This window comes from Impatiens glandulifera, chromosome 1 (genome assembly GCF_907164915.1).
Source record: "Impatiens glandulifera chromosome 1, dImpGla2.1, whole genome shotgun sequence".
Taxonomy (NCBI): Eukaryota; Viridiplantae; Streptophyta; class Magnoliopsida; order Ericales; family Balsaminaceae; genus Impatiens; species Impatiens glandulifera.
In genome coordinates, this window is record NC_061862.1 from 96,699,704 (window position 1) to 96,711,753 (window position 12,050).

The window sequence follows — 12,050 nt, forward strand, 5'->3', positions numbered from 1 at the left end:
GTTTAAAAAAAAATAGTATACAAATTAAAAGTTCATTTACTCTCAAACTTGAATTGTTGGATTAAATTTTCACTAATCCTTCTGGTTATATTAATAAAAAAATAAAAGACTAATGTTATGACTATCTTTTCAAAATTAGTAAAAGCTTTATTTGATTGGTTATTTAATTAATATTATTTTAATTATTATATCACTTAATTAATGATTCAAATATCAAAATACTTTTGATTATTTTTATTAAATTTTAATTTTTAATATAGAAAGATACTTTAGTAATTTAAACCAATCTCAAATAAGTTTATTTTTTTATAAACAAAGTTTTTTGAAAAAAATACAAAAAAAAATAAGATCATTTTGTCTTTTTTTATTCGGATTAGAGTTATTTAAATAATATTATAAAAATTATAATTATAAAAAAAAATTGATTATTTAGTAAAAAAAAATTAAAATATTTATATGTAATGAAAAAATATTTATATTTTGATTAACAAATAATTTTATGAAAAAAGTGTGATTTATTTGAATAACTCAAACTAAAGCCTTTAGACCTTGTTTGGATAGATGTTATTTAAATAACCATGTATGATTTGTGTTTTGAAAAATTGAATTATAAAAGAAAAATACGTATATGGTATTAAAATTTAATGAAAACTAATAATAAATATTAAAAAAAGAATATCAACATACAACAAATAAAAATGATATACAACATTTGTCTAGTATTAGTTTACCTTGTATTAAAGTTACAAAATCAATCAAATTATAATTGAAATGTTGATGGTCCTCCCAAATGTTTAAAAATGAATGATAACAGTTATAACGTCAATAAAACACTTAAATTCTGTTTAAAGAAGCCAATATCGATGAAAATTAACAACAAATTGTATTATCCATTTCTATCGGACAAAACAAATTCAATATGATTACAATAGCGACGAAATACCGTCGCTAAATACACGGTAGTTAATATTGTTTTCAATAACGACGGTTAAGGTAAATCGTCGTTATTGATATAAAGGTAGATATTTAGATTTTTATGAGGAGAAAGGTATTCTTGAGAGACGTTTTACGGTGGAGGAGGTGGAAGATGCTATTAATGTGTGTGGTAGTGAGGAAGTCCACAGAGCGATTCTTTAGGTATTGATTGTCTTCTTTGAACTAGGAATTCAATCACAAATAATTCGCCATGACAAGGCACCAGGTAGAGATGGTTTTACATTAGCTTTCTAAAATAAGGCGTGGACTTTTCAAGGCGGATGTTATGGTGGCTATTAAAATTTTTTATTATTTCTCTTTTTTTTGACAAAAGTTGGAATTCTACATTGATTGTTCTTAATCGCAAGACTGTGAGAACTATATACCTAAAGAATTTTAGGCCTACAAGTTTACTCACGTCTTTTTATATGATTAATTCAAAATGTTTGATGAACTAGTTAAGGATGGTATTAAATCGGTTATATCTATCAACAAAATGATGTTTATTAAAGGGCGTCAAATCCATGATACAACATTGATTGTCAATGATGCATTGATTTAGCTGACTCTAATAGTGTTCAATGTGCTTTCGTCAAACTTGATATTGGAAAAGTTTATGATCATGTTAACTGGGATTTTCTCTTCGATATCATGGTTAGGATGAGAATTGGTGATAAGTGGATCCAGTGGATAAAATTTTGCATTTCTATAACTAAATTTTATGTCATCGTGAATAGTAGTTCTCAAGGCTTTTTCGAGAGTTTGAAAGGGATTAGGCAGAGATACCCGTTATCCCCTTTTTGTTTGTTATTGTTTTATAATCTCTTTCTAGGATGACGATCTTCGCTGAAAATAACGGATGTATCCATTGGATTGATTTAAGATCGAGGAGAGTTATTTTTCTATTTCTCACTTGCTTTTTTTTTACGATACGCTCTGTATGATTTAGGATACTCATAAAAATTTCAAACATTTTCGTGTTATTTTGTGGTTATTTGGTGCTTGCTCACGGCTTCATATTAATCTTGGTAAGTCTAAAATCTTTTTCTTTGATTCAGTGTCGGCTAGGAGAAGAACTTGTTTGGCGAGTATTTTGGGTTTTGGAATTGGATGTTTTTCAGCCACATATCTTGGTCTTCCAGTGGGTGCAAAATCTCATTCTAAAGCCTCTTGGGATCCTATTATCTCTAAGATGAAAAACAAACTCCCTATATGGAAAGTAAGTTGATCATTAAGGGAGGTCGTATGGTTCTCATCAAGAGCGCGTTGGAATCTATGTCTACGCAAATGATGTCATGAATTATTATTCCTAAAAGTGTAGTAGTGAAAATGGAAAGGTTGATGTGTAAATTTTTATGGGAGTCCTTTAAGTCTTTGTTTTCACATCTTGTTAGTTGGGACAAAGTAAAAATCCAAAGATGAAGGGGGTTTGAGTTTTCGTGACCTACGTGCTTTTAATAAGGAATTATGTCAAAGTAGTGTGCTCATTTTTTTTGGAATAGGAAAGTCTTTAGGTTAATATGATTATAAGAAAATATGGATTGAATTGGTCTTGTTGGTTCACAAAAATATCCAATTGCCTTGTGGGATGTGGCATATGGAGTAGAATATCAATCATATATAAAAACTATCGTGAACATTCTTCATTTACAATGGGTGATGGTTCATCAATCCGTTTTTGGGAGGATGTATGGTGTGGGGTAAGTGTATTGCGGTTGTCTTTCCCGTGTTTACCTTTATTGCTATTTATAAATATGTCACAGTCAAGAACATGTACGACCATCACTCTCAAGGTTTTACGTATCATATTAGATATATAAGGATATTATCTTTTGAAGAAAGTTCTTCTCATAATAGATTGTTATCTTTAGTGGTCAACAAAGGGGGTGTCTCCGTTGAACTAGGATATGATGCGATTGAGGGATTTATATAAGTTTCATGTGTGAAATTGTTATTATCATTAGGCTAGGGTTGTTACAACTGAGTTGCACTAAGAGAAATTATGGGAGTTGAGGGTTTCCACTCTCTTTTTTCGGTTGGAGTGCGATCTATGGTAATATTCTAACTAGTGATAGGTGTATGCGCAAGGGTATTATCATAGTTAGCCAATGTCGTTTGTGTCTCAAAGAGGTGGAGATGGCCTCTCATTTCTCTTACATTGTAATGGTGTCTCTAGTATTTAGAGTCTTCTTTTAAGCATTATTGGTATTTATCAGGTTATGTCGAGAACTATTGGTGCGTGTTGGGAAATTTGGATTGAAGCGACTAAATTTACAGGTATCAAACAATGGATTTACATCCTATTATTTTATGGTGGATATTTTGGTTGGAAGAAAGCGTAGTACATTCAGCAATCTCAAACGATCGTTGCGGATCCTTCACAATGTTATCATATTGACATTATATGAGGTTTGATCTATGAAGCCGACATATTGGTCAGAGCTTTTGGAAGATCTCCGCACACATTAATTTTTTATTATCTAACTGATTTTTCCTATACAGTTATTGTGTTTTTATCGTTATACTTAAACGACTATCTATTTTTTAATATCATTGCATGGATCATTTCATATAAAAAACCTAACAATGTTCCTAAGTTAATGTGTTAACCTAGCATAACTAACTAAACTATATTATTTTATTTTTATAATTTTTTTTAAATTAATACAAAATATTATATCAATTTAATATAAAATATAACTATTAAAGTAAACAAATTACTTAGAACACCCAATCCTTAGGGTCTGTCCTAGTCGAAATGATATCGATCCCCAGATCCATTCCTAGGAAGGACTACCAATTAAAGGGTCTCCGAAGGCTCTATCTTCATCGAAGGAGGAATAAGTTTCCTAACTTGCTCCTAAACCTGGTCTGCGTCCATCAATCGAACCGTGACACGTACCTGTGACGGTTATAATCAAACCACAATAAACGAGGATTAAATGAAAAGAAAAACGAACACCTAGAATTACGTGGAAAACCCTTTACGAGTGAAAACTACGGACAAAATAAAATGTTTCACTATATCGAAGATTGTACACTTTTTGTGGCCAACGTAAAACTAATGAGAGAAAAGACGGTTGTATTCTCTATATGTTGTCTAACCCTAAAATACAATGTATATAAATTAAAGGGGGTCAGACCCATTAAGTCTACAGGTTCATATAGTGCGGGAAAAGTCCGCCGGCCCAACAAGAATTCGGGCCACAAACTCTAACAATCTCCACCTTGAAACAAATTCCAATCTTTGATAGCATAACCACAAAATCAAACCTCTCCCACCAAAGCTCTTAAGGCATAACTCAGCAATGAAGACCAACCAAGTTCAAGCAATGCTCAAACCTGGTAATAGGAAGTGACTTGGTCATCATATTTGTAGGATTATTGTGTGTACTCTCACCTTGCTCACAACAATATCACCACATGAAATCACATCACGCACAAAATGATATCGTACATCAATGTGCTTAGTCTTGTCGTGAAACATTTAATCCTTCGACAGAAAAATAGCACTCTGGCTATCACAAAAGATTATAGAAATCTACAAATCTTCACTGAGTTTGCCAAACAAATCTTTTATCCAAATTGCTTCTTTTCAAGCTTATGTAATCGCCATGTACTCTGCCTTTGTATTAGAAAAGCAATTGTAGCCTGCAACATTGCCTTTCAACTAATAGCGCAACCACCAACACAAAAATGTAACTAGACAACAATCTTCTCTTACCAATATCTCTAGTATAATCTGAATCAACGTAACCGACAACTCCATCTCTACTTTTCCCAAACTGTAAGCAAACATCAGTAGAACCACATAAGTATCTAAGAATCCACTGAGCTGCTTTCCAATGTTCCTTACCAGGGTTTGCCATATATATACTAACAACATTAACTACATATGCTAAGTTTGGACGTGAACAAACCATATCATATATAAGGGAGCCAACGGCACTAGAGTATGACACTCGCGACATATAATCATCATCACTATCTAACTGTGGTGACAAAGAAGACGAAAGTCTAAAATGAGCAGCTAGTGGAGTACTTACCAGCTTGACACTTCTCATGTTAAACCTACTAAGAACTTTCTCGATGTACCTCTTTTGACTATGTATAATTTACCAGCCGATCGATCTCTAAGAATCTCCATTCCAAGCATCTTCTTTGCTGCACCTAAATCTTTCATCTCAAACTTGTTACTCAACTGTTCTTTCACCTTTCTGACCTCTCTCTGATCTTTGGCGGTAATTAGCATATCGTCAACATACAAAAACAAGTAAACGAATGACCCATCATCACATACTTTAAAGTAGATACAACTATCGTAACGGCTCCTCCTGAAATCATGAGTGGTCATAAATGTATTAAATCTCTTATATCATTTCATGGGTGACTGTTTCAAACCATAAAGAGACTTTTTAAGCTGACTTACGTAGTCCTCCTTTTCTAAAGCTACGAATCCCTCTGGTTATTGCATGTAGATGTCTTCCTCAAGTTCTTCGTGTAAGAATGCAGTTTTTACATCTAACTACTCAAGATCGTGGAATGCCACAATACCTAGTAAAGTCCGAATAGAACTATGATTCACAACTTGAGAAAATACATCAGTAAAATCAACACCTGGAGTTTGACTATATCCTTTTGCAACAAGTCTGGCTTTATACCTGACTTCTTCAACTCCCAGCATAACTTCATTTCTCTTATACACCCACTTGCAGCAAACAACCTTCTTGCTCTTTTATAGCTTCACTAGATCCCATGTAGCATTCTTGTGAAGTGATTCCATCTCTTCTTGCATAGCGATCATCCACATACCATAGTTCTCGTAGGTAACCGCCTCTAAATACGTCGTAAGTTCTTCTTCTAAATCAATCTCTTCAACCACATTTAATGCATACGTAATTAAATTAGCCTCTGCATATCTCTAAGGGTGTCTAATTTCTCTACGAAGCCTATTTTTAGAAATTAAATGTTGTGGAGGTGCTTCTGAGGAGTTGGCACCATCCATAAAAACTAGAATAGGCCCTAGAGTTTTCTCTAGTGTAGGTTTCAACCCAATCTCAGGCTCCACCTGAATACTTGACTTCTGTTGATTTCCCTCGGAGGGAGTTGAAGACGGAGACCCTTGAAGCATGCTAGTCTCATCAAAAACAACATATCTACTGATGACGACTTTACTAGTCTCAGTACACCACAACTTGTATCCCTTCACACCTTCCTTGAACCCTATGAACACACACTTCACCGAACGAGGCTCTAATTTCCCATTATCCACATGAGCATACGCAAGACATTCGAAAATTTTTAAATCAAAATAACTAGCAAAAGAATCAGTCCATGACTCCTGTGGAGTTTTCTTATCAATAGTAGTCGACGGAGAGCGATTAACGAGATGACATGCATAGGCAGCGGTCTCAGCCCAAAATGACATCGGTAGCCCAGCATTAAAGCATACAACGCACCTTCTCCATCAAAGTCCTATTCATCCTCTTTACAACTCCATTATGTTGAGGATTATGTTGAACTGTATGATGCCTCACAATATCTTTAGTTCTACATAAAGTATTAAACTTATTAGAACAAAACTCCAAACCGTTATCAGTTCGGAGATGCTTCACTTGCCTCCCTAACTGCTTCTCAATCATGAACTTCCATTCTTTAAAAGTAGAAAACACGTCACTCTTTTATTTCAAAAAATGCCCAAACCTTCCTGGAGAAATCATCTATAATAGTCAACATATAAAACGCACCACCTTTAGATGGTACTCTAGAAGGCCCCCACAAATTAGAATGAATGTAGTCTAGCGTCCCCTTCGTATTATGAATACTAGCCGAGAATCTAACTCTTTTCTATTTACCAAAAACGTAGTGTTCACAAAAGTTCAGCTTCATAGTACCCTACACATCAAGAAGTCCTCTCTTGTTCAATTCGGCCATGTCATTCTCACTCATGTGACCTAGACGCATGTGCCATAATCTCGTAGTATCGGAATCAGACATAGACGAACTAGCGACAGCAACGTCACCTATAATCGTAGAGCCTTGTAGAACATATAAACTAACAATTTTCCTGAGTCCCTTCATCACAACAAGAGACCCCTTGCTTACCTTCACAACTCCACCTTCACCGGTGTACCTGTATCTTTTAGAATCAATAATACTTAATGAGATCATATTTCTCTTCATGTTAGGAATGTGTCTTACATAACCAAGTGTTTGAATAGTGCCATCAAACATCTTAACTCTAACCATACCAATACCAGCAATTCTGCAAGATGCATTATTTCTCATCACAACGGTACCTCTAAAAACCACTTCATATATAGATAACTAGTCCCAATTAGGACACACATTAAACGTGCAGCCATAATCAAGAATTTATTCGTCGCTCTGTTTCGAATCAATATCAGACGTAACGAGGAGTTCTCTATCATTGTACTTTTCAGCAACATCAGCTTCGCCATATTTATCTAGCTGATTGCTCTTATGTTCCTCACCAGCCCTCTTATTCTTATTATATAACTTATAACACTCAAAAACAATATGGAACTTCTTCTTGCAGTACCTACACGTCTTATCCTTGTTCTTGGATTTTGACCTACCATGATTATTATTGCCAGAATACCTCTCATGTTGTCTGCCTCGTGTAACAAGGCCTTCAACCATGTTATTTAAACCAACAACGAGTTTATGCATCTTCTATTTCGAGAACAATGTATCATAAACCTCATCTAGAGTTAAAGTATCACGATTATAGAGAATAGAATCTCTAAAATTGGCATACGAAGGAGGTAGTTAACACAATAATATCAGACCTAAATCTTCTTCATCGTACTTAACCTCCATAGATTCCAAATCATAGACTATTTTTTTTTAAAACAGTTAAGTGATTTTTTAAAGACGTATCGTCAGACATACGTTGGGAATACAAGCATTGCTTCAAGTGTAGATTGTTAGTCATAGTTTTCGTCATACACAATTGCTCCAATCTCAGCCAAAGCGCAGTAGCTGATTTTTCCTTATAACAATCTTAAAGAATCTGATTTAATAGATATAGATGAATCTGCGATAGAGCCTTTTGATCCGCTCGTTGCTTTTCTTCATCAGTCCACGAATACGGCATCTTGTCAGTGCCAAATAGCCATCTTCCAAATACATCTGTGCCAAAATAGCTCGCATCTTCACTTGCCATAACGAAAATATGGTGTTACGATCCAATAGTGGAATATCGTACTTCATAGTGGTCATGGCCAAAAATAAAACAAACAAACTTGGCCCTGATACAAATTTGTTAGAATCAAACCACAATAAACGAGGATAAAAGTGAAAAGAAAAACGAACACCCATAATTACGTGGAAAACCCTTTACGAGTGAAAACCACAGACAGAAGAGAATGTTTCACTATATCGAAGATTGTACACTTTTAGTGGCCAATGTTCAAACTAATGAGAGAAAAAATGGATGTATTTCCTATATGTTGTCTAACCCTAAAATACAATGTACATAAATTAAAGGGGTCAGACTCATTAAGTCTACAGGTCCATACAGTGCGGACAAAGTTCGCTGGCCCAACAAGAATTCAGGCCACAAACTCTAACAGTGACCCGTAACCGGGTCTAGCCCGAAACCCATGAACTGACCCACAATCCCTGATTCGGAACATCAGCCTGAAGTCCTAATTTGTTTGAGCTTATTTAGTCTATTTAAGTTATTTTGTTTTATTTGGTGTTAATTGTTTTAACTAGTTTTTTTTAAGTCACCAAAATATAGAAATGCATAAAATTAAAATTTGTTTTTCTACTAAGTTGGTTTGGCCCATATTTTTAACATTTAACCATTTTATTTAAATTAATAAATTATGGTTTAAAATTCAAAAAATCCCAAAACTGGTTTTAATACTTTCCTTAAATTAATTTAAGTCATTAACACTAATTTCTGCCATATTTTTGGCTACTTTAATTTAATGCAGGCCTTGTAGTTTTGTTTATTATATTTATCACTGGTCCACACAATATCAGCAATAATTCACTACTTTGAGAGGAGTCGAGCTCAAACTAGCTTGAGCTTGAGTAATTCGACTTGATTAAGTATTTATTAGTTCGATTTGAACTCGAATGTGTTTATAAATTTAAGTTCGAGCTCTACAGGCTCGACTCGGCTCGAAAACTTGAACTAAAATTAAATTTTCAAACTCGAACTCGAGCTAGAACTCAATAAAAAAAATTCAAAACGAAAATATCAAACTTCCATACATATTCAACGAAAGAAATTCTTGAGTAACTTGAGTTTACTAATTCTCGAATGAAATATTATGAAAAAATGATGTGACGGGAGGAGTAAGAGTGTTTGTGAATAAGTGAAAGAAATGATGAAGAGGTGAGAATGCTTGTGAATAAGTTAAAGAAATTATGAAAATTGAGTAATATTTGTGAATAAGTAAGAAAAATTGTAAAAAAAAAAGAATACAATAAAAATATATGATATGATTTTTATAATATATTATTATTATTATATAATATATTTAGTAGATATATTTATAGAATATACATCTTCGAAATATATTATATTATAAAAATACAAAAAATATATATATATATATATATATATATATTCTAATGATGACGAATTAGAGAATTAAAATTTTAAATTTTGGGGAAAATACGATATAATAATGTGGGCCTGATATATAAACAAGGAGTCAGTGAATAAAAAATATTTGTTTTAGTTTTACGTTTAAATATTAAAAAAAATATATTATTTAGTATTAGGCTCGAAAAAGCTCGATAAGCCATCGAACAAGTATTATATGAGTTCGAGCTTAGCTCGAATATTAAACGAGTTGGCTCGAACTCGGTCAAAATCAAACTCAAGTCAAGCTTTGACTGAACGACTCGTGAGTAGCTTGACTCATTTGCAGCCCTATGTATGATATACACATGATCATCACTATATATGTTTAGCATGAGCACGTACGACTTTTACACGAGCATTACTTACATGAATATCATTGTCCATCTATGTAAGAGTAGAGCCATGATTTCAATTCGAATTAAGATATATAATAAAAGAAAAAATAGAAACAAAAATACTAGTGGTCTAGTGGTAGAATAGTTCCCTACCATGGTATAGATTTCAATTCTTGGTTGGTACATTTTATTTTGAGTTTAAATAAAATAAAATTGAATTCGGTTTGAATTCGAATTATTCAAAGTTCAAACCGAATATAAAATTCGAATTCGGTTCAGTTTAATTAAAATTTATTCGAATTCGGTTCGGTTTTCGAATTTACGAAAAAAAACAAAAAAATCGAAAAAACCGAATTGAGAAATTCGAATAACCCGAAACCGAACCGATGAACACCCCTACTCCGCAGGGTCGGTCCTGGTAAGGCAACCAATGCAGTTACATATGTCCCCACTTTGATAGTTCCATTTTTTTATATTTAATAATATTATATTATTAATATTATTTTTTTCTCTTTTTTCTCCTTTAATATTAAATATATATTATAAAAATAATTTTTTTATCTCCTTTTTAGTCTAGTATTATAATATATTAATTATTTATATTTTATTTTATTAATTAAAATTAAAAAAAAATACTATTATTTTAGGGGCTCAAAAATTTAAATTTGTATAGGCCTCAAATCAGGGTCGGCCCTGGTTCATTTGTTGGGTTTACATGTGAACAAAGACAATCTCAGTGTGGGTTTAGACCCACACCTAAGAAAAAATACTACAATTGATTTGCAGCCCATCTTTCTTCCTGTATTGCTCTACTCCTTTGACCCTACAAGTAGAAACCTAATCCTTTTACCTTTATTTCGTTAATTAAATAATTCCTGAATTCTTATTTTCTAATTAATTTCATCTTAGTCCTCTTATTTCTTTTCTAATACTTAAAAAAAATAAAGTCTTAAAGATCCACTCATTCTTAATTTTTTTTCTTCTAATTCTCTTCTTTTATATATATTTATATTTATATATATAATTAATGTTTATAATTGATTTAAGTAAGTTTAATTGAATATATAGTATTAAAATTTAACAAGTTAGTATTACTTAATTTATTTTTTCTTTCTATTTTTTCATCCTTAACCTTTAATTATTTGATTAAATGTTTTTTTTTCTATTTTTTCATTATTAGACTAATATATTTAATTGCTAGATTAACATAAATATGAAAAACTTTGAATTTATTTGTATATATCTTATTTAATTTAATTTTTAGACTAACATAAATTAACATAAATATAAAAAAATTTAAATTTATTTTTATATCTTATTTAATGCACAAAATTATAAGAATAATATATATTTAACTTCTTAAAAAAAACTCAAGACGCCCAAACTTAGCCTTCAACAACTTAAAAAATACCCCTGGAGAGAATTTTTTGAAGACGTAAAAATATTTTGTTTAAGAAATGAAATTAATTGACGTCTATTATCTATATAAGATCAGTAGTTCCATCAATAATTGAAGTAATATTATCGATTTGATGATTTTAATGTAAAAATTGATTTCATTTCGATGGAGTTAAATACTCGGTTTATAGTGAATTTTATTTTTCATATCGCATTTTTACCAAAAAAAATCCATTCAACTCATTTAATAGTTATTATATTTGTAAGTTTGCAGTGTAATTTTATCTTGAAAATTTTTCATGAAGTATAAATTGGGACATTATAAACTTAATGCGATGTTTAATTTGAAGGTTTCTATATAGTTATGGAGTTGTATCAATAATTAACCGAGAGTTGAACAAGCATTTTCATATATGAAAAATGTGAAGACAAAACTTTGTAATAAAATAAAAGATGGTTTCTTGCTGATTGTTTGATACTCTATATTAAACTTTATATTCTAATATATATATGTTTTAATCGAGCCACTCCAACTCTAATTTCTGAATCCTGCAGGTGAATGACCCCGCCCCTACATCCTGGTTTGTGTTCCTTCATTTATATATATATTTAGTTAGATATGATGAAATATTTTTATCTCCTTACTATTTTAATACTAGGAGTGGATTCCACCCTTAAAACTAGGAGTGAAATCTACCTTTAATACTAGAATT